At 38.1% G+C, this 24,061-nt stretch overlaps 1 protein-coding gene and 1 pseudogene across 4 annotated transcripts in view; both read left to right on the top strand.

The window, feature by feature from the left end:
* The window catches only part of LOC117802825 (basic proline-rich protein-like), an 88,409-nt gene that overhangs the window by 51,926 nt on the left and 12,422 nt on the right, over positions 1–24,061 (top strand). The window lies entirely within an intron of this gene.
* On the top strand, positions 248–1,818 carry LOC100473822 (annotated as a pseudogene).

Below are 24,061 nucleotides of genomic sequence, written 5' to 3'. Positions count from 1 at the left end.
GTTGTTAAAAAAAAAAAGAAAAAGAAGGGGCACCTGGGTGGCACAGCGGTTAACCGTCTGCCTTCGGCTCAGGGCGTGATCCCGGCGTTATGGGAGAGCCCCACATCAGGCTCCTCTGCTGTGAGCCTGCTTCTTCCTCTCCCACTCCCCCTGCTTGTGTTCTCTCTCTCGCTGGCTGTCTCTATCTCTGTCGAATAAATAAATAAAATCTTCAAAAAAAAATAAAAATAAAAATAAAAAAGAAAAAGAAAATGTTCCTGCTATGAAAGATAACAGGATTAACTCTGGGAGATGGGGTAACCAACCATCCCAGTGTGCATGGGACTGATGGCTGTACTGGAACTCAGGACTGTCTGTGCTAAACCCAGTAACCTCGGCTACCCTAATGGGCCCTGGCGCATAGGTGCTAAGACTGTAGCTCCTAACACCTACACTTGAGACCTGACTCTTCGGTTTATTTTCTGTTTATCACGAGCGAATGGTTTCTTTTCATGCCTCTATTCTCTCATCTCTAAAATGGTGATGAAACACCTTTTCCCACTACCCAGGGAGGGAATCACAGGGTTTTTTTCTGTGTTCCCACTGTAACCTGAAGAGAAACTTTCACAATGTCCAGAGCCCCGTTATCCTGCAAATGAAGGACGAGGATATCCTTAAATTCCTTGCAGCAGGAACCCATTTAGGTGGCACCAACCTTGACTTCCAAATCAACAGTTCCTCTGCAAAAGGAAAAGTATAGCGTCTACATCATAAATCTGAAGAGAACCTGGAAGGAGTGTCTGCTGGCAGCTCATGCCATTGTTGCCATTGAAAACCCCAGTGGTGTGAGCGTCATATCCTCCAGGAATACTGGCCCTTGGGCTGTGCTGAAGTTGGCTGCTGCCAGTGGAGCCACTCCGATTGCTGGCTGCTTCATCCTGGAACCTTCACTAATCAGATCCAGGCAGCATTCTCGGTGTCTTCAGCATGTAACTGATCCCAGGGCTGACCACCCCCCTCTCACAGAGATGTCTTATGTTAACCCGCCTACCTCAGACTCTCCTCTGCACTGTGTGGACACTGCCATCCCACACGACAGCACGGGGGCTCACGCAGTGGGTCGGAGGTGGTGGATGCTGGCCTGGGAAGTTCTGCACACGTGTGGCACCGTCTCCCGTGAACCCCCATAGGAAGCTACACCTGATCTCTCCTTCTGCAGAGAGCCTGAAGAGACTGAAAAGGAAGAGCAGGCCGCTACTGAAAAGGCCGTGACCAAGGAGGAATTTCAGGGTGAATGGCCTGCTCCAGCTCCTGAGTTCACTGCTACTCAGCCTGAGTTGTGGACTTGTCCAAAGGCATGAAGGTGTCTTCTGTGCCTATTCAGCAGTTCCCTACTGAAGACTAGAGAGCCCAGCCGGCCATGGAAGACTGGTCTGCAGCTCCCACTGCTCAGGTCACTGAATGAGTAGGAACAACCACTGAGTGGTCTTAAGCTGCTCTTCCACAAAGGCAAACAAAATGGAAATAAGGTTAATGGAAAACAAGCAGTTTCAGTAAAAAAGCAAACAGTGAACATCTATCCCAAAGGATTGTGAAAATTAAATGAGTTACTATATGGAAAGCATCTTTAGTAATTAAGCACTAAATATACACTAACTGCTATTGCGAGCTCCCCACAGGGACATCAATTATTGGACAAGTCATGTTTGTTCTTCATTTTATTTTATTCTCTGAAATTGTTTTAATTTCTTTGCCCTTCTCCTCTGCATTCATTGTGATAGCCTCACATCTTCCTTTCATGTCATCTAGCAAACAATGGCAGTTGCCTGCCTGATATAAGTTTCTCTCTTTTTCCTCACTAACAGAACTCTATTTTAGTTTTGATGAAAATATATATAGCTTAAATACTTGATTTAGCTGGATCTTTCATAGCTACTTTGAAGAATCAAAAAATAACGACACCATGATTTGTTTTAATGTTTCTTAAATGTCCTGTGACGCACAAGTGAAAATAATGCCACAGACCGTTCATTTAATTTTTTAGCAATGTAAAAAATGCGGAGTACTTTAATAGTTTTCATGTAGTTTTGAGTTGAAGATTTGCTCCAATTTTGATATATGTGCTACTGAAAAGACCAGGACACTGTTTCTTCTTTGATGGTGAAAAAAAGTTCAAGAGGAAAGTCAAGTCACCAAGATCAAGCAAATCTTGTCATCTTCAATGATAATTACATGAGCCAGTGGGGCGAGCCTCAGAAGGGGAGAGAGAAACACAATGGCCTGTTCTCCATAGAGAAATAGGCATTATCTTTTGTCTCTTTCTGCCAGTCATTCAAATTACCATTTTCAAATTTTTGAGAATGAGATGTCTCTAAAAATTATTTTCTGTCTTCTATAGTTTTCCATTGTCTACTGTATAATAAATGCATATTGAGATAATAAATTTGATAACAGGTAATTAAAGCAAGAAAGCATAAAATAGTTCCACTCCAGAAAAAGGACTATGGCCAACATCGGTCTGGGATTGAGAACAAATCTGTACCTGTTGTTGTTATTACTGAATTAGAGTTGCCTGGTAACTTTACCCAGCTGTTAAGTAAGCACTTAGGCAGCCACAGTCATTAACTCTTTCGGGTCCCCAGGACACTGCTTAGTTATTACGTCAATAACTGTACTAAGCTTACTAATAGGCAATGCCTTAAAACATTGAGAATATCTGGCTCATAATATGTTTCATCTTCTTTATGATTAGATGGAAAAAGCAATTCTAATTTCATTCCTCGTTCATTTTAATTTGGGTTAGCAGATGTTCTATGTGTACTGCAGTCAACTATTTAATTTGCATTATAGAAGAGCCTATAATAGCAATTTATCAGGGGTTTTGTGTGTGTGTGTGTGTGTGTGTTGTTATAGCGTGGTTTTAATTTCCTCCAAAATGTGGCCATAAAATAGGATACATTTTATTTTCTTAATTCACGTGGAATATCCCGAGAGCAAAATTGGGTTCATAAAATTCAAGCAATATTTTAAAATTAGCTTTGTTCGAAAAGGGAATGAGAGAAATAGAGAAAAAAAGTAAAGCAAGGAAAAGAAGGAAAGCAAAGGAAACAGTGACTATCTCAGCCTGCCGACAATGAGGATCCATTTGGAGAACAAGCTTGTGGTGGGTGGGGGAACATTCCTCGTTGTGGTATGATGTTACGTATCGAAAACTTTTCTTATGTGTCTTTTTTTTTCAGGAGTGTGTGTATTAAAGAGGATGTTTGAACAAGCCACCGTCTGAACAAATGGAAGGGACTGTACATGACAATATTTTAGTTTGGTTATTATAGGTTTTCCCAAGTCTTATTTAGAGTTGGCCAAACAGCAAATGTTTGTCGTTTTAAACTTATAAGTTTTGGGGTAATTTTTTATGTGGTAATAGATAACAAATACAATCTATATCATAAGATTGTCTTGATGACTAAATGAGAGCAAGTGAATAATACAGATTATCATCATTGGGTTGGTCTATGAGAACTTTGGTCAGGAATTTACTTCTTTCATATTGATCATACCTATTCTCTTGACAAGCTCAGTTTTTTGATGTTCTGATAACTTCCAGTTCTTGTTTTACATTCTCCAAATTCTTTCACCACTCTTAAATTAGAGGGTACAGACATTTCTACTTTAACTTCATGTTGGAAATATATGATTGGCAAAAATAGTGAGTTCCTAGATCTTACAATAAAAATAAATTACATTGAAAAAGTAATCCTGTTCTTTAAAAAACCTGTATATAGATGAATTAAAAAAATAGTTTCTGGCTGGTATGCTAGAAAGTCACTTTAGCAAAGCCTACATATTCTCTGTAGGGGTTTGATTAAGGAGTGGTTACTCTATAATCTCCTATATTTGGGACTGTTTCTCAAAGACTATTGGGCCTTATCAATAACAATTTCATCTTTACATCCACTGGTGAAGAATGTTTACAAGATAGTATTTTAATTGCTTAAGGCCTAGATCTCAAATTCAATTCCCCTAGGGGCTGAGCAGATCAGGAAAATNGAATGTTTACAAGATAGTATTTTTTTTTTTTTTAAAGATTTTATTTATTTATTTGACAAAGATAGAGACAGCCAGCGAAAGAGGGAACACANTAATGTTTACAAGATAGTATTTTAATTGCTTAAGGCCTAGATCTCAAATTCAATTCCCCTAGGGGCTGAGCAGATCAGGAAAATGAATGGAGTGAGCCCAATGGGGAACACACGTCCTCCAGGCGCTGCAAATACTCAGCTAACCTCAATGTTCTCATGCAGGAATTTGAATGCTGGGTTGCCAGATTCTTCTAGGTTCAAGAGAACATGGAAATCTGGGTTTGAATTTATGTGTTTTAAAATTTTTTCAGAGAAATCTCTCTATATTTTAAAATATTATTTCATTTGTTTTAAACATTTGCAGATTGAATAAAATATATCTGTGAACTGCAGTCATTTCCCAGATACCAAGAGATGAGAGAGAAGCTGAGTGTATAGACTGCAAAGTTATTATTTTGTGGGCAGAACCTGTATGTACTGGAAGAAACTTTCGGAGGCTTGTGTTTTGCATATTTCCAGGTGTTAGATAAATAAGGCATGTTTTCTATAAATACACCAGCTCTGGCAGTGCATCATCAGACAAATATAGTGTTTAAAGTCTTCTCATCAAGCATTCTCATTCATACAGACAAACTAGTTTTAATTTCCAAAAAAGACATTTCCCCCACGCCTATAATCACTTTCCTGCCGATTCACAGTGGCCTATGTTACAACACTGCTGTTTAACCAGCTGCAAAAACAATAAATGGAAGCCAGTGTAGAAAAGGTCATCTGTCAGTTGGTTAGCACTGATTCATCATCACAAGGGCCAGGAAAGCTGGGGTTGGTTCTATAACCATCACCTTTGGGATGTCAGCAACCTGCAGGGTCCAAAATAAATGTGCTCTGCTTTTGACCTTTACTCTTTTCACTTTCACAATGTTTGTTAATTTATTCAGCATGAAAGCTTATGTAAAATGTGAATCTATTGTCATAATCTCAGGAATATTATTAATGCATAATTACGTGGCAGGAACTACGTTTTGAATTGCTGGAAAATGAGAGGAGATGACACCTTTAGCCTCTTCCAGGGTGGTTCACATTCTGCTATTTCTACCATATGTGTTGTTCTTATAGCTACTATTTTGGACCTATTGATTTCTGGCAACTGAAAAGAATAATATAGAATAGTTTGTTTTTCTGAAAGGTCTGTTGGGTAAGATTTATTGCATCCTAAATTTTGATCTGGAAACTAAACTTTCCCAATTAAATCGCAAAGGGAGTGGCTCCATCAATGGTAGACAATACTCACTGTATAAAGTTTATTTTACAAACTTACTAAGTGGTCATACTTTCCCAGACTGCTATTGATGATAAAATATTGAGCAAGACCCTAAATTAGTGAAGTCAATCTAAGTGGAAGACAATTGATTACTAACAATATTTACTTTTCTATATAAGAAAAATCAATAGTTTTATCTGTTTTACATATAGTAGACAATGGACGTCTTTCATTAGCCTATCAGTAAAAATGAACACATTTAATATTAGTAATTCTGTAAAGAATGGGGATATTTTGTAAAAAGCAAGATTAAGCAATTTCTATACAGATTTTGATCCTCTTTTTATTATGTATTTAGTAAGGTTGAATGCCTGAAAATTGTGGGTCCATTGTCATATTTCTTTTGTCTTCTGAATGAGAATTATGAAGTAGGTGTGAACTAGCTTCTCCCAGTCCAATCCTCCTGCATACAACACCTGTAAATTCTGGGCAAAAATAAACAACTACCTAGAGGCATTGAAGACTAAAAGCAGGTAGAAATTGGGTCAACAGTTGGAAGAGGAAAATTGCACTGGGTGAGTTTCTCCATTTTCAAAGACTTTTAGTTTGAGGACAAGCCCTAGGAGGGGTAGCTAAAACCCCTGTGCATGGAAATCCACAATTTTATTGGCTTCAAGAACCAGAGGACAAAATTCAGAGGGACCACAACTGCAGGAGAATAAAGGGGAGAAAAGGAGAGAGCCTGAGAGGGGAATCTCAAATTCTGCATATGAGCTCTGCTCAAATTTCTGGTTGGGCCCTAAAACCTGAATACATGGGTAAGGCTCTAAGCAGCCCAGGTAAAGCTAAAAAAACTGAATAATGATTTCAGATGTACACCCACTGTGGGGAAGACAAAGTTTGATGTTTGATTCCACCCAAGTAAGCTGCCCACTAAAACAACAAGTTAGCACTTTTCAGAGGAATGGGACCCGAATGGGGTCACATGCCCCTGTCCTAAGTGCAGCAGAGTTAGGGCAATGATAGTTTGCCATTTTCAGTCTTTTTCATAGGAAACAGACTCTGCTAGAAAGGATGAGGAGGGTTGGAAAGCAGGTAGATAACCTAGAGGGTCTATACATTTACGAAATTGATAGAGCCTAGTTGGGGCAACAAGCAATTCAGCTCTGTGGGATTGGACGAGGAAACTTTTTTTTCTTACTTTTTTATTTTTATTTATCTTATTTTTAAAGATTTATTTATTTATTTTAGAAAGTTAGAGAGAGAGCACACATGAGCAGGGGCAGGGGCAGAGGGAGAGATAGGGAATCCCAAGCAGACTCCCTGCTGAGCGCAGAGCCCCACAGGGCTCAATCTCTTGACCCTGAGATCATGACTTGAACTAAAATCAAGAGTCGGTTGCTTAACCGAATGAGCCACCCAGGTGCCCCGGAAAAAAAATTTTTTTTAACAGGAGAAAAGCATACAAATCTATTTAATGTAAGTTTTATGTGGCATGGAAGCTTTCGTAACAAAATAAAGACCCAAGGAAATAGTTCGCCCTTTGTACTTTTGTGCTAGGTTTGTTGTGGCAGCCTGAGCAACTAATACTGCAGAATTACCTCTTTTCTCTTCCTCTTCCGTATTGTAATTGACATCTGAGTCCAGATGACTTTCCCACATTTTCAGTGTGCAGATTCTCAGCAGATCATCATGGAGACATGGTAATGTCTGGACCATGTGCTCCTGAATTTCAGGGTTTTGACTATGTTACCTATTCGGTTAAACTCATAGGCTTTGTTGCTTTTCTTAACTGAATTCTGTTTTGAAGGAAGATAAATAGCTCTCCTAAAAGTCAGCATGAGGTTTTTGACAGATTGATGGTCAACATCTTGCCGTGAGTCCTTCATGAAGCATGGATGAGTCACACCAGCCTCCTGTAGCCTTGAAAATTCTATGATCTATTCCAAAACTCTGATAATTTCTCTAATCTTTTGACAGCACTTCTTGGCATGTGACAGGCAGTTATTTTGCACTTGTATTAGTGACAATAAGAAAGACAGCTTTATCTATATGTGGTCATTCCTCAGTGGCTATGACTCACTTTACATGATATATACTTTCTATAGCTCTTTTGCTGTGCTCTTTGGATACATGACTTTTGAAGACAATTTAAGAGCATTAGGAGTCCAAACTTAGGTTAAAATTGACACTTGGATACAGTTCTCAGTCCCCTTTATTATTCGGCTGGGCATTGTCAACATATTTTTTAACCCCTCTGGTCATACAAAACCAAAAATCTTTGCTGATTTCATATAAATGCAGTAGCTCATCACTTGATGGCAAATAAAAGATTTATCTCAATTTTTAGGTAAGACATGACTAAAAATATATATCTGAGAACAAAGAAATATGAAAAATCAAAGAAAAATAATTTAAAACTAAACCCAAGTACAGACATTTCTGCCTTCTGAGGGAGGTTATGGAGTTGAAGGACTGTGTTGGGGAGGAAGGAATTTTCCACTGTTCAAGATTCTTCTAACCAGGGGCACCGGCCTGACTCTGTTGGTGGAGCATGTGACTCTTGAGCTCAGGGTTGTGAGTTCGAGCTCCACATTGGGTGCAGAGATTACCTAAAAATAAAATCTTTTTTAAAAAGGTTCTTCTAACTGGACTAAGAATTAAATTAACATGAGGCAGATTAGCAGGAGAAAATAAAATTTCATTTTGTACATGAGGGGAATCCTCACAGATATGAAATTCCAAAGACAGGTGAAATGAGATATATATGTCATTCTCAACTAAGGAGAAGGGGGTAGGAATCTGGGACTTCAAAGGGAAAGAATACAATTCACTGGAAGATGAAAAACGGAAAATGGTAAATGAATGTTTGCTGGCCCGTGTGGAAATAATGGGACATAGGAATTTTAACAAATACACTTTGTTAAACTTCTTCTCTACAATCCCTAATGCATATTATAGTATAGTTATCTGTGGTGATGGCTCTCTTCCTGGAGCAAGTCCTCTATCTATTCTTTCCAGGCAGTTGGAAAGATCAGAGTTTTTTCTTGAGCCTTTTGGGCCTTGATTGTTTTCAATTCAAAATAATCTACATCCAAAGTGGCCTGTCTTGGGGCAATTTTGTCCTTGGCCCCTATAATAGCATAATTCCTATTAGGAGTTTAACAATGTATCTTCTCTCTTCCTTCAGACACTGGTGAGAAAAGGAGGGAAAAGACTGAAATTGCAAAGCTTCTGCCCATTTTACTCTGCAGGTAGAGTGGGGTCTGGAGTCAACACACACTCTTGTTAAGGCATTTGGGAGTGGAAATGTCTTTGATGCGCCAGAGCCTAGTTAGTGATGGGGAAACAAAATTGCTCTGCATAATAATACAAGGGAAATTGAGTTTACTGGGGAAACCTAGGGGAGGGAGTTGTCTAAAGTGGAGAAACAGGAAGTGTGGAAAGGGAATATGAAAACATGGCAGGAAGCCAGACCCTTTGGAGATGGAGGTGCTCTGGGCAAAATTGCAGCCATTGATGTGGCCCACAGAATTTAACAAGGACATCTAAAGTTCCACTTCCTGTTGTTTGTCAGGTGCCACTATCTTGTAGTCTCATTCTTCAGACATACCATTCCAGAAGTCTCAAAAGCTGCTGCACATGTGTGAGGATAAATAAAAATGATTTTTCTCTGCTTGTAAAGGGAAAGAAAAATGTTCCCTGTTCCTTCTTCCTTGAAAGGGTCTCTTTAGAAACAAAACAGTCCTTGATTCCTTGCTCTAACATTTGGAAAGATAGATAAATCTCTCCAGGGCTAGATAAGCCCCATCTCCTGCTTCCCTATGCAAAGATGTCTCCAAAGTCTGGGCTTCATACTCCTTGAAAGTTCCACATACAACTCTGGAGTTAACCTCACAGACTATCTTGAGTAACTATTTGTCTCTCAAGTAGATAAGAGGGGTTTAATTATTTTTTCTTCTGCTTTATTCAGTTAGTTATGTGAAATTTTATTCTCACTTCATAGTTACTTTGTTGCTATGTTACACTACATAGTTACATAGGCTACCTATGGGCATGTACTAATCTGTTGGCTTCCTGAGTAGTAAATTAAGTTCTTGGACTCAATTCCAATGTGTGTGTTTGGCAGTGGAAGCATGTCCCAAACACCAAGCAATTCTCAGACACCAGTAGGGTGTCTAAGAATTTAACTCAATTCTGACACTATCTACCTGAGATAGTATCAGATTCCTCAGGCTAGGGGTTCAGTTCTATAAGACTGCTCTCTACCAATAACACCCTTTCCCCCCACTTAAGATACTAGCCAGTCATAAGCCCATACTATTATCTGTGCTTCTGAACAACTAGCTATAAATCAGATTCCCATGACCTCCCTTTAATTTCCTAGAGATGGAAGAAATGCTAAGTTGCAGTATGGGGAAAGGAGTTGGAGTTTCCATGCCTTCTCCAAGCAAGCCACCCTCACCAATCTCCACATGTTCACCAACCTGGAAACTCTCCAAACCCCATCCTTTTGGGTTTTAATAGAGGCTTTATTAGACAGGCATGATTAATTGAATCATTGGCTATTGGTGATTGAGTCAACCTCCAGCCCCTATTCCCTTTACCCTCCCTAGAGGAAGTAGTTGGGATAGGACTGAAAGTTCCAAATATGTAATCACATCGTTGGCTCTGCTGGCCACCAGCCCCCAGCCTTATGTACTTTCCAAAAGTCATCTCATTAAAATAACAAAGACACCTATATCACTCTCCACACTTATGAAATTCCAAGGGTTTGGGTAGCTGTATGAGCCAAGAGCAGTGGACAAAGACCAAATATATATAAGGAATCTATATTTGGTCATTTAGATGCCCAAATATAAATTTCTTGTAAATCACAGTATCACAAGTACTAAATCAATTTTCTTTCTTTTCTACATTGATGTGGAGGAGTCTCTTTGTTCATAGGACTTTTATTTCCCTAACACATGCAAAATGTCTTATCCTATGCTTTAAAAGGAAATTAAGAAAAAGGAGATGTCACTTATATTGGGGACCATGCTCTAAAGAGGAGATATGGCACCCATACACAAACCATTCATCAAAAACAAAAGTTTGGAGCCGAGGAAGACAAGGAGAAAAGAAGTACCTCCTCCTCTACGCTCACTCCCACCCAGCACAGACGCGGCATCTTCTCACCCCAGCGGACATCGGGGCAAACACATAAACTAACGTCTGACCTAATTGGGATTATTCTGCATGGATTGTTTTGATTTCTACTCTCTCTTTTTTGTTTAAAGTAAACTCTGCGCCCAACGTGGGGCTCAAACTCATGACCCCAAGATCAAGAGTTGCATGCTCCACTGACTGAGCCAGCGGGCACCCCTCTAATCTTTTTTATAAAGGAACATTTGTGCAACATCTTCCATGTTATGAAACATTTTTTACAACATCAGCTTGATGACTTTATGATAACATTGAATGGATACATAAAAATTTACTTCACAAATTTACTCTTGTCATAGATAACATTTCATCAAGTAGCTCTGTTTTTTTGTTTATTTTGCATTTTCCTTATATTTTCATTTGGATACAATTTCAAACTTCCAGAAATTTGCAAGAATATGAAAAAGAACACCCATATACCCTCTACCTAAACTCACTTATTAACATCTTGTCTCAATTGCTCTATCATTTGCTTATGGGGGCGGGGGGGGGGGGTTTCCTCTACCAATTTAGGTCAGATTGGGGTCATGGGGACCTGTGAATTAACTGACAATGGCCAGATTCACAGGAGAAAAGACAAGATTTACTTGCATACATGTGGGAGCACTCAGGATAGTTTATACAGCAGCTTAGTAGGGGGAAAAGGGTGTGGGTAGTTAAGACCCTCAGTGGGAATTTATGCAAGATTCCTGATGTTAATGGGCCATCTCCTTCCTGGCTGGAAACTCCCCTGGAGGGCAATTTATGGCAGCTGGATTCTCAATTACTGGTCCGTTTACTCACAAACAGGAAAATTCCTCAAAGGGGGGTTAATGGCAGCTGTATATTCCGGGTGCTCTGCTTTAGCTAGATAAGAAAACTTCAGATAAGATTTTTGTGCACCTGTTGTAGCTCAAATGTTTCTCATTTAAAATAATTTTTGTGACTTTCTGGTGGATTATTAGTATCTTCATCTCATTCCATGTATGTGTATGTCCAGTATATACACACACACATATATATTTATATTTATTTATATTTCCATTTATAGAAGGAAATAAAATATGCCACCCTAAAATATGTCTCTTTGGCATATTCATTATTTTAAGCTGGTTATTTATTTTTTTAAAGATTTTATTAACTAATTTGAGAGAGAGAGAGCACTCGAGCAGAGGGAGGGGAGAGGGAGAGGAAGAGAGAGAATCTCAAGCAGACTCCCTGCTGAGCTCGGAGATCCATGAGGGGCTCAATCCTGAGATCATGACCTGAGCTGAAATCAAGAGTTGGACGCTTACCCAACTGAGCCACCCAGGTGCCCCTAAGCTGGTTATTTTTAAGAAATGGCAGACCCAAGAAACTCTGAAAACCCAGTGGAGGTAATCTTTTTGTAAGAGACATGTACATTTATAAGAAAAATCTCCTTTTGTAGGGATGTCTTCCTGGCTGTACCAGGAAGAGGAGGAAACTGTTTGGTTTCTAAGCCTCCACAAACTGTTATCAATGAGAAAGGCCTGGAGTTACATCTGCATTACAACCTTACTCTTATTTCCTGTGCTCCTCCTGATAATCTCCCACAACTGACTGCCCACTCCCAACATCTTCTTTTGTCTTTAGCTGAGGATGGTGTTTAAGGTGATGCCTTTGGCCATTTGGGGGAGTCACTCAGTGTTTCTGGGTCTCTCCCATGTATACAGGAGGTATACATATTAGTAAACTTTTGTTTGATTTTCTTATGTTAATCTGTCTTATATCAATTTAATTATTAGATCAAAGAACCTAGAAAGGTAGAAGATAAAATTTTCTGCCCCTACAATCTATCTATCTACATAGACAGATCGATGGATATATGGATTTAAACTCAGAGAATATGTATCTTTTTGTGAATCATTTCTTCCTACTCTATTTAACACAAATACTCCAGTCCATTCGAGCTGTTTAAAGATAACATATTTATTTTATGTTATATTTATAATTTTTTAAGTTTATTTGAGCAAAAGTTGATTAGAATCAAGCAGTGTCACCCTGGAAGTGGTTAGTGGTGCTCCACTGACAGAAGCAGGGAGAGATTTTTACAGAGAAAGCGGGGAAGCGAAGTAAGGAAATTATTTGATTGGCTGTAACTCAAGTTTATTTAAGTTTAAATCTTATGTTTAAAATTGCCTTATTTGGGGGCGCCTGGGTGGCTCAGTCGTTAAGTGTCTGCCTTCGGCTCAGGGCGTGATCCCGGCATTCTGGGATCGAGCCCTGCATCAGGCTCCTCCGCTATGAGCCTGCTTCTTCCTCTCCCACTCCCCCTGCTTGTGTTCCCTCTCTCACTGGCTGTCTCTGTCTAATAAATAAATAATAAATCTTTATAAATAAATAAATATCTTTAAAAATAAATAAATAAAAATAAAATTGCCTTATTTGGAAAAGCCTAGCTGGACGGGTGTGATTGGCTGTCCTTTGGTTTTGATTTCTTAATGTTGAAGTATTTACAGTCTTAGTTTTTGGTTTGCTTATGTAGAATGCTAAGGTATTAAAACCACCTCAATCTAAGGACCTCCTTGTTTACTTAATACAACATTTCTAAGAGCAGGTAGATCTGTGACATACCATCGTGCGGCTATCAACTTTAGCATATTTAACGCTGACATAATTCTATTTCCTAATCTACCATCCACAGTCCAATTTTGTCAATTGACCCAATAACGTATTTTATAGCAGTTTTTTCCCCTTCAGCACAGGATTCAATCTAGGATCAGGTATTATATTTAGCTGTTGCTGCTATTGATGCATAACATACTGCTATTGGTCTTTTTATATAAATAAATATATATATATACACATACATATACATATATATATAAATAATTTGAATTTTTGGAAACTTTAGCTGTGCTGTCAACTTTGGAAAAAGTATCCCAGTTGTACCGTGTTGGGTTGGCATTGTACAGAAATTAACAGCCATATTGGTCTAGAAATGTTAAACATAATTTTTTCCATTTGTACAGGGGTAACGCACTGTATTAAATATGTAAGGTCTTATCTACATGGGTTTGATTACAGAAACTAATAAAGTATTCTCTAAATAATGAAAAAAAAGGTATTATATTTAGTTGTCACATCTTTTTAGTCTCTCNGGTTGGCATTGTACAGAAATTAACAGCCATATTGGTCTAGAAATGTTAAACATAATTTTTTCCATTTGTACAGGGGTAACGCACTGTATTAAATATGTAAGGTCTTATCTACATGGGTTTGATTACAGAAACTAATAAAGTATTCTCTAAATAATGAAAAAAGGTATTATATTTAGTTGTCACATCTTTTTAGTCTCTCTCTCTCTCTCTTTTTTTAAAGATATCTCCATGTATATATGAAGTATATGTAGTAATATACTTCTGTTTATTTTTCTTGTGTTAATCTGCTTTTTATTATAGAGGGATCTTAGCCACCAAACCCTGAAATGTAAAAGGAAAATTGTTTCTCTCTCTACAGTGGTAAGATATCATAAGACCCTGCAAATACTCCCTTTTTATCAAAAATTTATCTCTTGGGGTGCCTGAGTAGTGCAGTCAGTTAAGTGGCTGACTCCTGGTATCAGCCAGGTTATGATCTCAGGGTCATGAGATCAAGCCCCACATCAGGCTCCGTGCTCAGCGTGGGGTCTGCTTGGGGGGTCTGCTTGGGTAGTCTGCTTGGGATTCTCTTTTCCTCTTCCTCTGCCCCTCCTGTTCATGCCTCTCTCTCTCTCTAAAATAAATAAATAAATCTAAAAAAATTCCCTCTAGATTTAGCATTTATTAATGATTTGTATCTGAACCAATCTTTACTGTTTTGGTTGAAAAATTAAGATTTTCCATTTAAGCACTCTTTTCATATTCACAAGTCAGCACTTTCTTATACCCATAGTGCATGAAATTGTGCTTCTCTCTCCACCCTCATTAACATTTACTATCTTTTGCCTAACTTTGTAGGTTAGAAAGTACATCATAATTTTTGTGTTTCTAGGTTATTAATAAGGTAATTTTAACTTTGTTCATTAAATTATCTATTCATATTATATCTACTTTATCAAGAGCTTTATGTTTTATATATTTGCATGAGGTATATCTATTTTAATGCTGTTAACCCATTCTCATATTTGTGACAGCTATTTCTCTAGTTTGTTATTTGAATTTCAATTTTGTTTATACTTTTACCTTATATCTAAATTTTTTTTATATTGGGGGCGCCTGGGTGGCTCAGTCAATTAAGCATCCCAATATGATTTTGGCTCAGGTCATTATCTCAGGGTCATGAGATTCAGCCCTGCATCTGACTCTGCTCTGAGTGTGGAGCCTGCTTGGGATTCTCTCTCTCCTTCTCCCTATCCCCCCTCTCCCCACACTTGTGAGCTCTCTCTCTCTAAAAAATAAATAAGTATTTTTTGGATTAAGTCAAATGTATTCATGTTTTCTTTTGTGATTTTTCCATTATATAATAATTAGAAAGTCTGTTTTATATAGTACATAATAAATTACATAATCAATATTTGAGTGTTGATTATATTCATTCTGCCTATATTGAAAGGGACTTTGTGTGTGTGTGTGTCTGTGTCTGTGTGTCTGTGTGTGTCTGTGTGCGCAGAAAAGAAGAGATAAGGAATTACAGTGATTAGTTCCAAGGATAATTTCATGATACTAACAATTATTAATATTGGAACTGTTAGTGAAAAAGACTGTGTGTGTGTTTATAAGAACTCTTTTAACACCAGATCATTCACAATTTTTTCCTTAGGGTCAGGTGTAGTTAAAAGATATGTGGAATTTAAGAAACAAACCAGAGGATCATAGGGGAAGGGAGGGAAAAATAAGATGAAGTCAGAGAAGGAGACAAACTATACGAGACTCTTAACTATAGGACACAAACAGGGTTGCTGAAGGAGGGTGTGGGTGGGGGGGATGGGGTAACTGGATGATGGGCATTAAGGAGGGCACGTGATGTAATGAGCGCTGGGTGTTATATGCAACTGACGAATAACTGAACTCTACATCTGAAACTAATGATATACTATATGTTAACTAACTAAATTTAAATAAAATAAGTTTTTAAAAAAGGTAGTAAGACAACATAAAGCAAAAGATTAGTTGCTGTTATTTTTTACAAAAGACCAAATAGGGTAAAGATGCCCTCTAGTGGAAGGTTAGGTCTTCCTACAATCAAACTGAAAGCATAAAAAATCTGCTATCCATTGTTTTATAAAATGCTCTACATGTGCAATTGAGATGTGGGGTTTTTGCTTTCTTTCTGAACAATAGAATCAACAATAGAATTAAGAAATTAATTCTCTTACATAAGAAATTATATTCCCATTCATATGTTCTTCCTGGATGGATTTTATTTATCTTAATTACTTCTGTGGTACATTATCCTATAAATAGGAAAAACTAAATTGTCACTGTTTTCTTTTTTGAAAAAAGAATTGGTCACTCTTTATTGACAAGTATATCTACCCTTATAAGTTTATACAAGAAAATATTGACCTGTTCAATAGATAATCTGAGTGTGTTATCAGAATTTGCTTTAATTTTATGAAAGAAATTGTTTTAATATTATGAAAGTAAATAGTTTGTAAAGTTATCAAAAGAGGTGATGACAAATATTAGAAAAGGAAGATGCTGACAGAAATGCTTATTATGGGGCGCCTGGGTGGCTCAGTCGTTAAGTGTTTGCCTTTGGCTCAGGTCATGATCCCAGGGTCCTGGGATCAAGCCCCGTGTCAGGCTCCCTGCTCAGCGGGGAACCTGTTTCTCCCTCTCCCACTCCCCCTGCTTGTGTTCTCCCTCTCGCTGTGTCTCTCTCTGTGAAATAAATAAAATCTTTTTAAAAAAATGCTCATTATATGACTTTCAGTGTTGATCTTGTTGAAAAAAAGATAAAAGGATAAAGGAAGTGAGTGTGTACAGTTAATTTTGTGGTCTTTAAAAAAAACCATTCTGGGCCAATTGGATATCCATCTGGACCAAAAAAAAAAAAAAAAGGATCTTAACTTCCCCCTCACACCATAGAGAAAAACTGAGTCCAAGTGGATTGCAGATCTAAATGTGAAAGGTAAAACAGTAAAGCATTCTAGAAGAAAACATAGTCATCTTCAAGATAGGAAATATTTCTCGAACTGTATAAAAACAGCACTAACTACAAAGGAAAATGTTGATAATTGTTCTAAATGAAAATTAAAGAACTTCTTTAAAAAACATTACTAAAGGGAGTGAAAAGGCAAATCACATGCTGGGGGAAGACATTTGCATTACATGTGTTCAGTAAAGGACACATCAGGAATATGTATGGAATTCTTATAAATCAATAAGAAAAAGAGCATAGTAGAAAAATGGACAACTTAATAGGGACTTTACAAAAAAATTCTAGTGACCAATAAACTTATGAAGATGGGTTCAACTTCCTTAGTCATCAGGGAAAGTACACTTAAATCACAGTATGATAGATAGCACTATAACCAGAACTGTGCTGGTAAATGTAGGACAATGGGCTTTCTAGAGGGGGGAAAAAGTACGGTGTGTATATCACAAATTGAAAAATAATTTTAAAAATGCAATATAATATGCATTCTTTATTCTAAATTCCATATAGTCATGATTTTTATTGAATGCTTTTATTGATTTTTGCTGAACTCTAGTATCCATATGTTTGTAATTCAACCATGCTTTGATAAATTTTTTAGCTTCTCACAATGTATCAACAACAAATATGACACTTTTGTGTTTAACCTGCATTATTAATATTTTCCCATCACTTTCTTATGTCTATATAAATCAACAGTACAATAAATCAAGCCCTGATAAGTAACATTTCTCAGTTTCAATGGTATAAACACTCCACTGTAGTCAATACCCACAAGATATTGCCGAAGAGATGCATGGCAGTGCACCGTTACATAGTATTTCCACCTACAATTGGTGGAAATAACCTTAGTAACATTGATGACGGTCAGATGTAGTAAAATAGGAGATAATGAAATTTAATACTTATTACCTTTGTTTTAATATAACTTAGTTAAATTTACACATAATTTAATTTTGAATAATGATTGTGTTTAACAACTAGCTCTCAAAATTATTGAAAATTTAACTGTTGGCTCCTAAGAGCTGGTATGAGCCAGCTCTAGCATACTCTTCAGCCTACCAGAAGAAAAAAGACAGTCAATACCAAGTGAAGCCCTATGAACTGACAATTCAATTCCTAGATAAACGACAGAAATGCATACATATATTCACCAAAGATATGTACGAGAATGTTCACAGCAGCACCATTCATAATAGCCCTAAGCTAAAAGCAACCCCAAAGTCCATCAATAATAGAATGGATAAATCAATCACAGTGTATTCAGTGAGAACAAACCAACTATTATTACATGTACCAATATGGATGAATCTCATAAATGCAATGTTGGGTGAAAGAAACCAGACCAAAGGCGTACATACTGTTATGTTTACATTTATATAAAGTTCAGAAATAGACAAAATTAATCTCCAGTATAAAGGTCAGGAGAGTGAATTCCTCTTGGGGTTGGGGCTCAAGGGGGGCATCTAGAGTCCCAGTTATGTTATTTTTCTTAATCTAATCTTTTTTTTTTTTTAAGTAATCTCTACCCCCAACGTGGGGCTTGAACTCACAAACACAAGAGCAAAAGGCACATTCTCTATCAACTGAGCCAGCCAAGCACCCCATGTTCTTTTTCTTATCTGGAATTGTTTATACAAATGTGTCCAGTTTGCGAACATTCATCAAACTGCACAACTTGAGACCTGTGTGCTTTTCCATGGTTGTTGCATTTCAATAAAGCATTTACTTTAAAACATTTTTATTTTATTTTTTTAAAGGATTTTATTTATTTATTTAATGGGGAGAGAGAACAAGCAGACGGAGCATCAGGCAGAGGGAGAGGAAGAAGCAGACACCCCACTGAGCAGAGAGCCTGATGTGGGGCTCCATCCCAGGACCCTGAGATCATGACCTGAGCCCAAAGCAGGCACTTAACTAACTGAGCCACCCAGGCGCCTACTTCAAAACATTTGTAAATGCAGTCTCTCGGTTTCAAAAAAATAAAACTGATCTAACTGATAATTTCAAGGTAAAAGTAAATTGGTCAATTTAATTATATCTGAAGGAGTAGGGGAGTAGAAACCTGAAGGCTAGGTAATGGAGTCCCATTATTTAACCATGAGACCATGTGAAAGGAATTTTATTCCTTTTGTGACTCAGTCCTTTCAAGACAGTAGTGTTGATGAATTACACAAACCAGAAAATGATTGAAAGAAAAAGCTAATCGAATATCTGTATTAACCTTAATACCTAAATGCTTTATGAAGCTATTATGTCAGAGAGTGCTATATCCAGAAAAATTCCTTGTTTTCCCTAAAAAGATGGCTTTAATGATAAGAATGAAATAGCCATTTAAAAACTTTTCAAAGACATGATAACATTATTCATTTTTGCCTTTGGCCTGTATCCACAGAGGGAAAACAGCTACAGGCCAATAAAATAAAGAGGAAAGGAGTGCCTCTTGGTGGAAGATATGGGTAAATGGTTAAATGAATATTGGAAATGGAGTGAAGGTTCCCTCAGCTGTAAACATGGGGGAAGGCAAGAAGCAGCTTTCTGCTGAGTGGAAGTTAATTTAACAGCATATGTTGCAGATGGAAATATTTTCCAGAGATTATTAATTCCTATGGATCTACACCTACATTTTCAAATTAGTACCAAATTACTTTTGAGGGCTTTCTCCTCCCATATACAGCATATCAAAATATTACGTAAAAAAAGACATTTGATTCTGTTGCTACACGAAGACCCGCCTAGGTTACTGCTATTGCACATTTCACATTTCATAAATTTTTATGCCCACTTTGACCTAGACTTGCCTTTCTGTGTGAGTTACTTAGCAGAACTTCGCTTAAGAATATGTGATATGTCTAAAAGAGTATTCATTTAGATGGATGTGATGGGAAGAGATCCTTTCTTGAAGGTTCCTGCAAGCCTTATGTTTTGGTCAAGGGCGAGCACCACCACCGAACACCAGTTTGGCAGTAATCCTACACATCTCCTCTGAAAAGATCTCAGAATTTTAATCAACAATCAAAGATCTTGGAGTTCTTTTAGACATTTAGCTCTGCTCACATAACCAAGTTAATAATGTGAACAATAGGCTCAGATCAACTGAACAACCAGACGCAGACACAACTTGGGAAGTCAAACAAGGATTATGTATTTAGAAGTGCAGTGTGAAGTCAGAGTGGGCAGGGTACAGTGGGGAGATCAGTTCTCATTTGCTGTAAACAGACAGAAATGCTTCCCCTTGAATAGCCCTCAAAAAGGCCACACACAGCAGACACACAGTTGGGGATGGTCAATCTGAGCAAACGAAGTTCATATCATAGCTTTCAAAGCTCAGCTGCCACTTCAGACCCAGTCTTACATGCATGGTGCTGAAGCAGTCTAGGACATGGTCTTTCTGGGGGACATGCTGGAGACAGCTGCACTGTGGCCAGGGATATCTCATCTATCCCAGAGTCATATGACACATATGAAGCTTGCAGGTGTAGAGTACACGTACTTGTACTCCTAAATAAACTTTGCATTCATCACTCTAACTCTCCAANACCTCTCCAAGCTAGAACAGCTTGGGCCAAATAGAATCCTCATTTCCATGCTGGGCAGCAGAGCAAGAGTCCTGTACCCTGATGGCCGGAGAGTCATACTAAAGCACCATTGGACCTAGTCTACAAGTCCAGACTTACTTAGGTTGACAAGGAAGCATGAGACTGAAGAAGGAATGAAAGACTGCAAAATATCTGCCCCAGTCGTAGACTGTCTAATTGGGTAGTCACTAGCCATTATAAGACAACTTTTCTATATCATTATTTTCTACGTGGTTTTGTTTTGCTTTGTTCCTCTGTTTTTGCCTTCTGAACCTCTTTGTTGAGATATGACGAGAATTCTTTCTAGCCATCCTTTCATCAGGTGAAGTAACCATTTGCTTTGGACATGTCCTTCCTTTCAACCCAGTTTTTTAAAATTAATTACTTAATTTATTTATTTATTTTTAAGATTTTATTTATTTATTTTTCAGAGAGAGCACAAGCAGGGGGAGCAGCAGGCAGAGGGAAAAGCAGGCTCCCCACTGAGCCAGGAGGCCAATGCAGGATTCAATCCCAGGACCTGGGATCATGAGCTGAGCCGACTGAGCCACCCGGGGGTCCCTCAACCTGATTTTAAATGATAGGATGAAAAGTTGCAGTGTCTCCATGCAATCCCAGCAATTGGGGTTCATCATTGGATTAATCCATAATGTTTTAATCAGGGAAGAATTGCTAGATGTTACACGTCTCTGCCTAAAGCTTAGCCTACCTTAACTACTTTTTTGTGCTGAAACTCTTCCTTATCCTGGATCATTCTGCTAAGGCAGAGAACTGATTAGAATCAGGAGCCACGTTCAAACCCTGGCTTTACTACCTTCTATCTTTGTAATCTTTGTTAGGTCCCATAGACCTTGAGCTTTGCTTTCCTCATCAGTAAGGTGGGATTAAATCTACCTCACGGATTTGTAATGACAGTTAGGATAAGGTTCGCAACCTTGACTAGAACAGCCTTGACACATAGTCTGTGTTCAGTGAATATAAATTGAATCTAAATCTGACAGTTTGGTCTTTTGGAATATGTAGCATATGCCAAAATTCTTTATTGTCCACAATTTTTACTGCCAGGGATGGGTTTTATTGAAAACCTTTAAATTTCAGCAATAAATTAATTGCTGGATTTTAGAGGATGAGCGTGTTATGTTCTGAACAGAAATAAAAATGCTTGCAGCTAAAAGCATTTCCTTGTATGTGAAACTAAGGCTCGTGACTACATGCCAAGCAACTCACAAATACATATCATATTCTGGGCCACCACTTACTTTCTTGGAAGCTTCTTGAGAAAATTAACAAGTGTATCCAAGAGTTTGTTGAACTCAAGTAAATTTTCACTGAGCTGTTGGCTTGCTCACTTTGTTAGATGGATTAAAGGTTATGGGAGAGGGGCAGAGTTGACAGTGCGGCTGATGGACTGGGCAACAGTGAGCCTGCACAATAATGCAGGCAAGGAAAAGCACTCCACATAGGGATTAAGATTTTAATTGGTTTCTCAAAGCACTTGCAGACTCTATTGAAGAGCTAATTCAGAATTTTAAAGGAATACTGAAGGAGTGCAGCCATGACCATTTAGGGCTTTCTATTTTACATTTATAAATATTAATTGAACACATTACCGCTGTCTAAAAATGGTCTAATAAATATTTACCAAGATTAGCCAGCTATTAGACTTCTTAACTTAGTGCTTCCAACTATGTTAATTTTGGCAATGAATGTGCAAATTACTAAGCTTGTTTAAGGATTCTAAACTTGGAAGGGGCAGAGATGGGGAAATAGGAGGAGTTATTTGAAAATTAGCAAGTAAGGGACAGGACAGTAGCGGGCAATGGCTCCACTCTCCATCTCTAGTTGCTGCCCAGTCTCTGTCCGCAGAGATCTAGGCTCACCTGATTACAGGCGCTGGCCCTGAACTTCTGAGCTAATGGATACAAAGAAGCAGGCACTGCAGGAAGCCCAACAGGTGTCATCTAGGTGAGTTCCCAGGGGAGCAGGGACCATAGTGCTAGGAGCCATAGCTGTGTCCATGGTGCATCCTGCTAAAGGGATGTCTGTGTGGGCTTAACTGGGTGAGTTGGCTCTGATGTGGATGTTGGGTGGTGTTCCTGGCTGCATGGCCCAAGTCTGCTCCTTCACCTTCCTTTGTCTTCTGGGGCCTACACAGACCATGTTCATAAATTTCCTTCCTGCCAAATAAGCCAGAGTCCGTTTCTCTTGCTTGTAACTGGGAATATTATGTGATGGAGCAATTAATTCATTTTAGAAACCAATGTTAGGCTGTCGAAATTTCCATGGATTGGATTTGGTGTGGCCAATTTGAGACCTCCTGATAAATTATAAGTTCCTTTATAAACGAAGTGGGAGAATAGAAAATAGGAACAGAAGCCATATAAATTAGGTTTCTTCATTTTTTTCTCCTCATTGTTGAAATAATACATCATGCTAATTTTTTAAAACAGTGTTTTTAACAGAGGAAAAATTATATAATAATTCCCTAACAGATTGTTCTGGGTTCAAAGAAAAGGCAAGGGTCGAGGTGGAATGGCTGATGCATGGGGCATACACAATTAGTGTGCTGGATCTCTTGGCTGNGCCTGATGTGGGGCTCGATCCCATAACGCCGGGATCACGCCCTGAGCCGAAGGCAGATGCTTAACCGCTGTGCCACCCAGGCGCCCCTAAAACAGTGTTTTTAACAGAGGAAAAATTATATAATAATTCCTTAACAGATTGTTCTAGGTTTCAAAGAAAAGGCAAGGGTCGAGGTGGAATGGCTGATGCATGGGGCATACACAATTAGTGTGCTGGATCTCTTGGCTGGAGAATGCATATTTCCCAATACCTGGAAAAATAGTGTAGCCTGGTGAGAAAGACAAAGGAGACTTTTCCCATTCTTTCTTTTAACACTCGTGCCAATCAGTAAATGTTGTCTATTTTAAGCAAAACATTGTGATAGCAATCTGGAAAAACTTAAAAAAGTTTGAGTCACCCGAATGCCCTTGAAGGAAACACATTTATTCATTCATTTTTCAAATGTTTATGACATGTTACTGCATTAGAGACAATGGATACAAATGTATACAAGATACACCGTTGTTCCCTGAGGCTTATGCTTAATAAGTACTATCATTCCCATAACTAGACACCTGTGTGGCCTGGCGATACACAGGAGCCTATTAGATGTATTTATTTACTTACTAGGTTATTTATTTTGGGCTAACATTTTAGGCCTGTAACCAATTACCATAGCCTATGATTTTTTTTTAAATTGATTTTCATTGCAGCATTTCGAGTTTGCATATTTAAGCGGTATATAATCAGCAAGTTATAAATAAATTTGGATTATACATGTGTGTTCCCAGAGGTGACACGTATAAGTACATTAACTAAAACCATGCATCTAAAATTGTGACTACCCTCATGGGGCGCCTGGATGGCTCAGTTGGTTACATCTCTGATTCTTGATTTCAGTTCAGGTCACGGCCTCAGGGCTGTGAGATTGAGCCCAGAATGGATAGGGAGACCCTCCTCCCTCTGCCCCTCTCCTCCACGCACCCCTGCTCCCACACATGCTTGTTCTCTCTCTCTCTCTAGAAGAATAAAATAAAATAAAATTTTGACTAACCTCTTTTTAAAATGCAGAAATATACAATTATACTTTCTTTTTAAGTGAAGAGATTATATACTTCAAAAACCAAATTTGGCTCGTATCAGAGATGGATGACAGCTACAGGATTGTACTCTTCAAAGCCAATTACCTACTTTTTTTTTGTAATAGCAGTGACATTAAAAGGAAATTACCCCTGCATTTTAATTGCCAATCTAGCATTGAAGAAAGTTCTACAAAAAGGTAATGCAACTTCTGAAAGGCTTCAAACTCCAAATTA

The sequence above is a fragment of the Ailuropoda melanoleuca genome, chromosome 1 (genome assembly GCF_002007445.2).
Source record: "Ailuropoda melanoleuca isolate Jingjing chromosome 1, ASM200744v2, whole genome shotgun sequence".
NCBI lineage: Eukaryota > Metazoa > Chordata > Mammalia > Carnivora > Ursidae > Ailuropoda > Ailuropoda melanoleuca.
The sequence above is the reverse complement of the archived record's forward strand: the minus strand, read 5'-3'. Positions and strand labels throughout refer to the sequence as shown.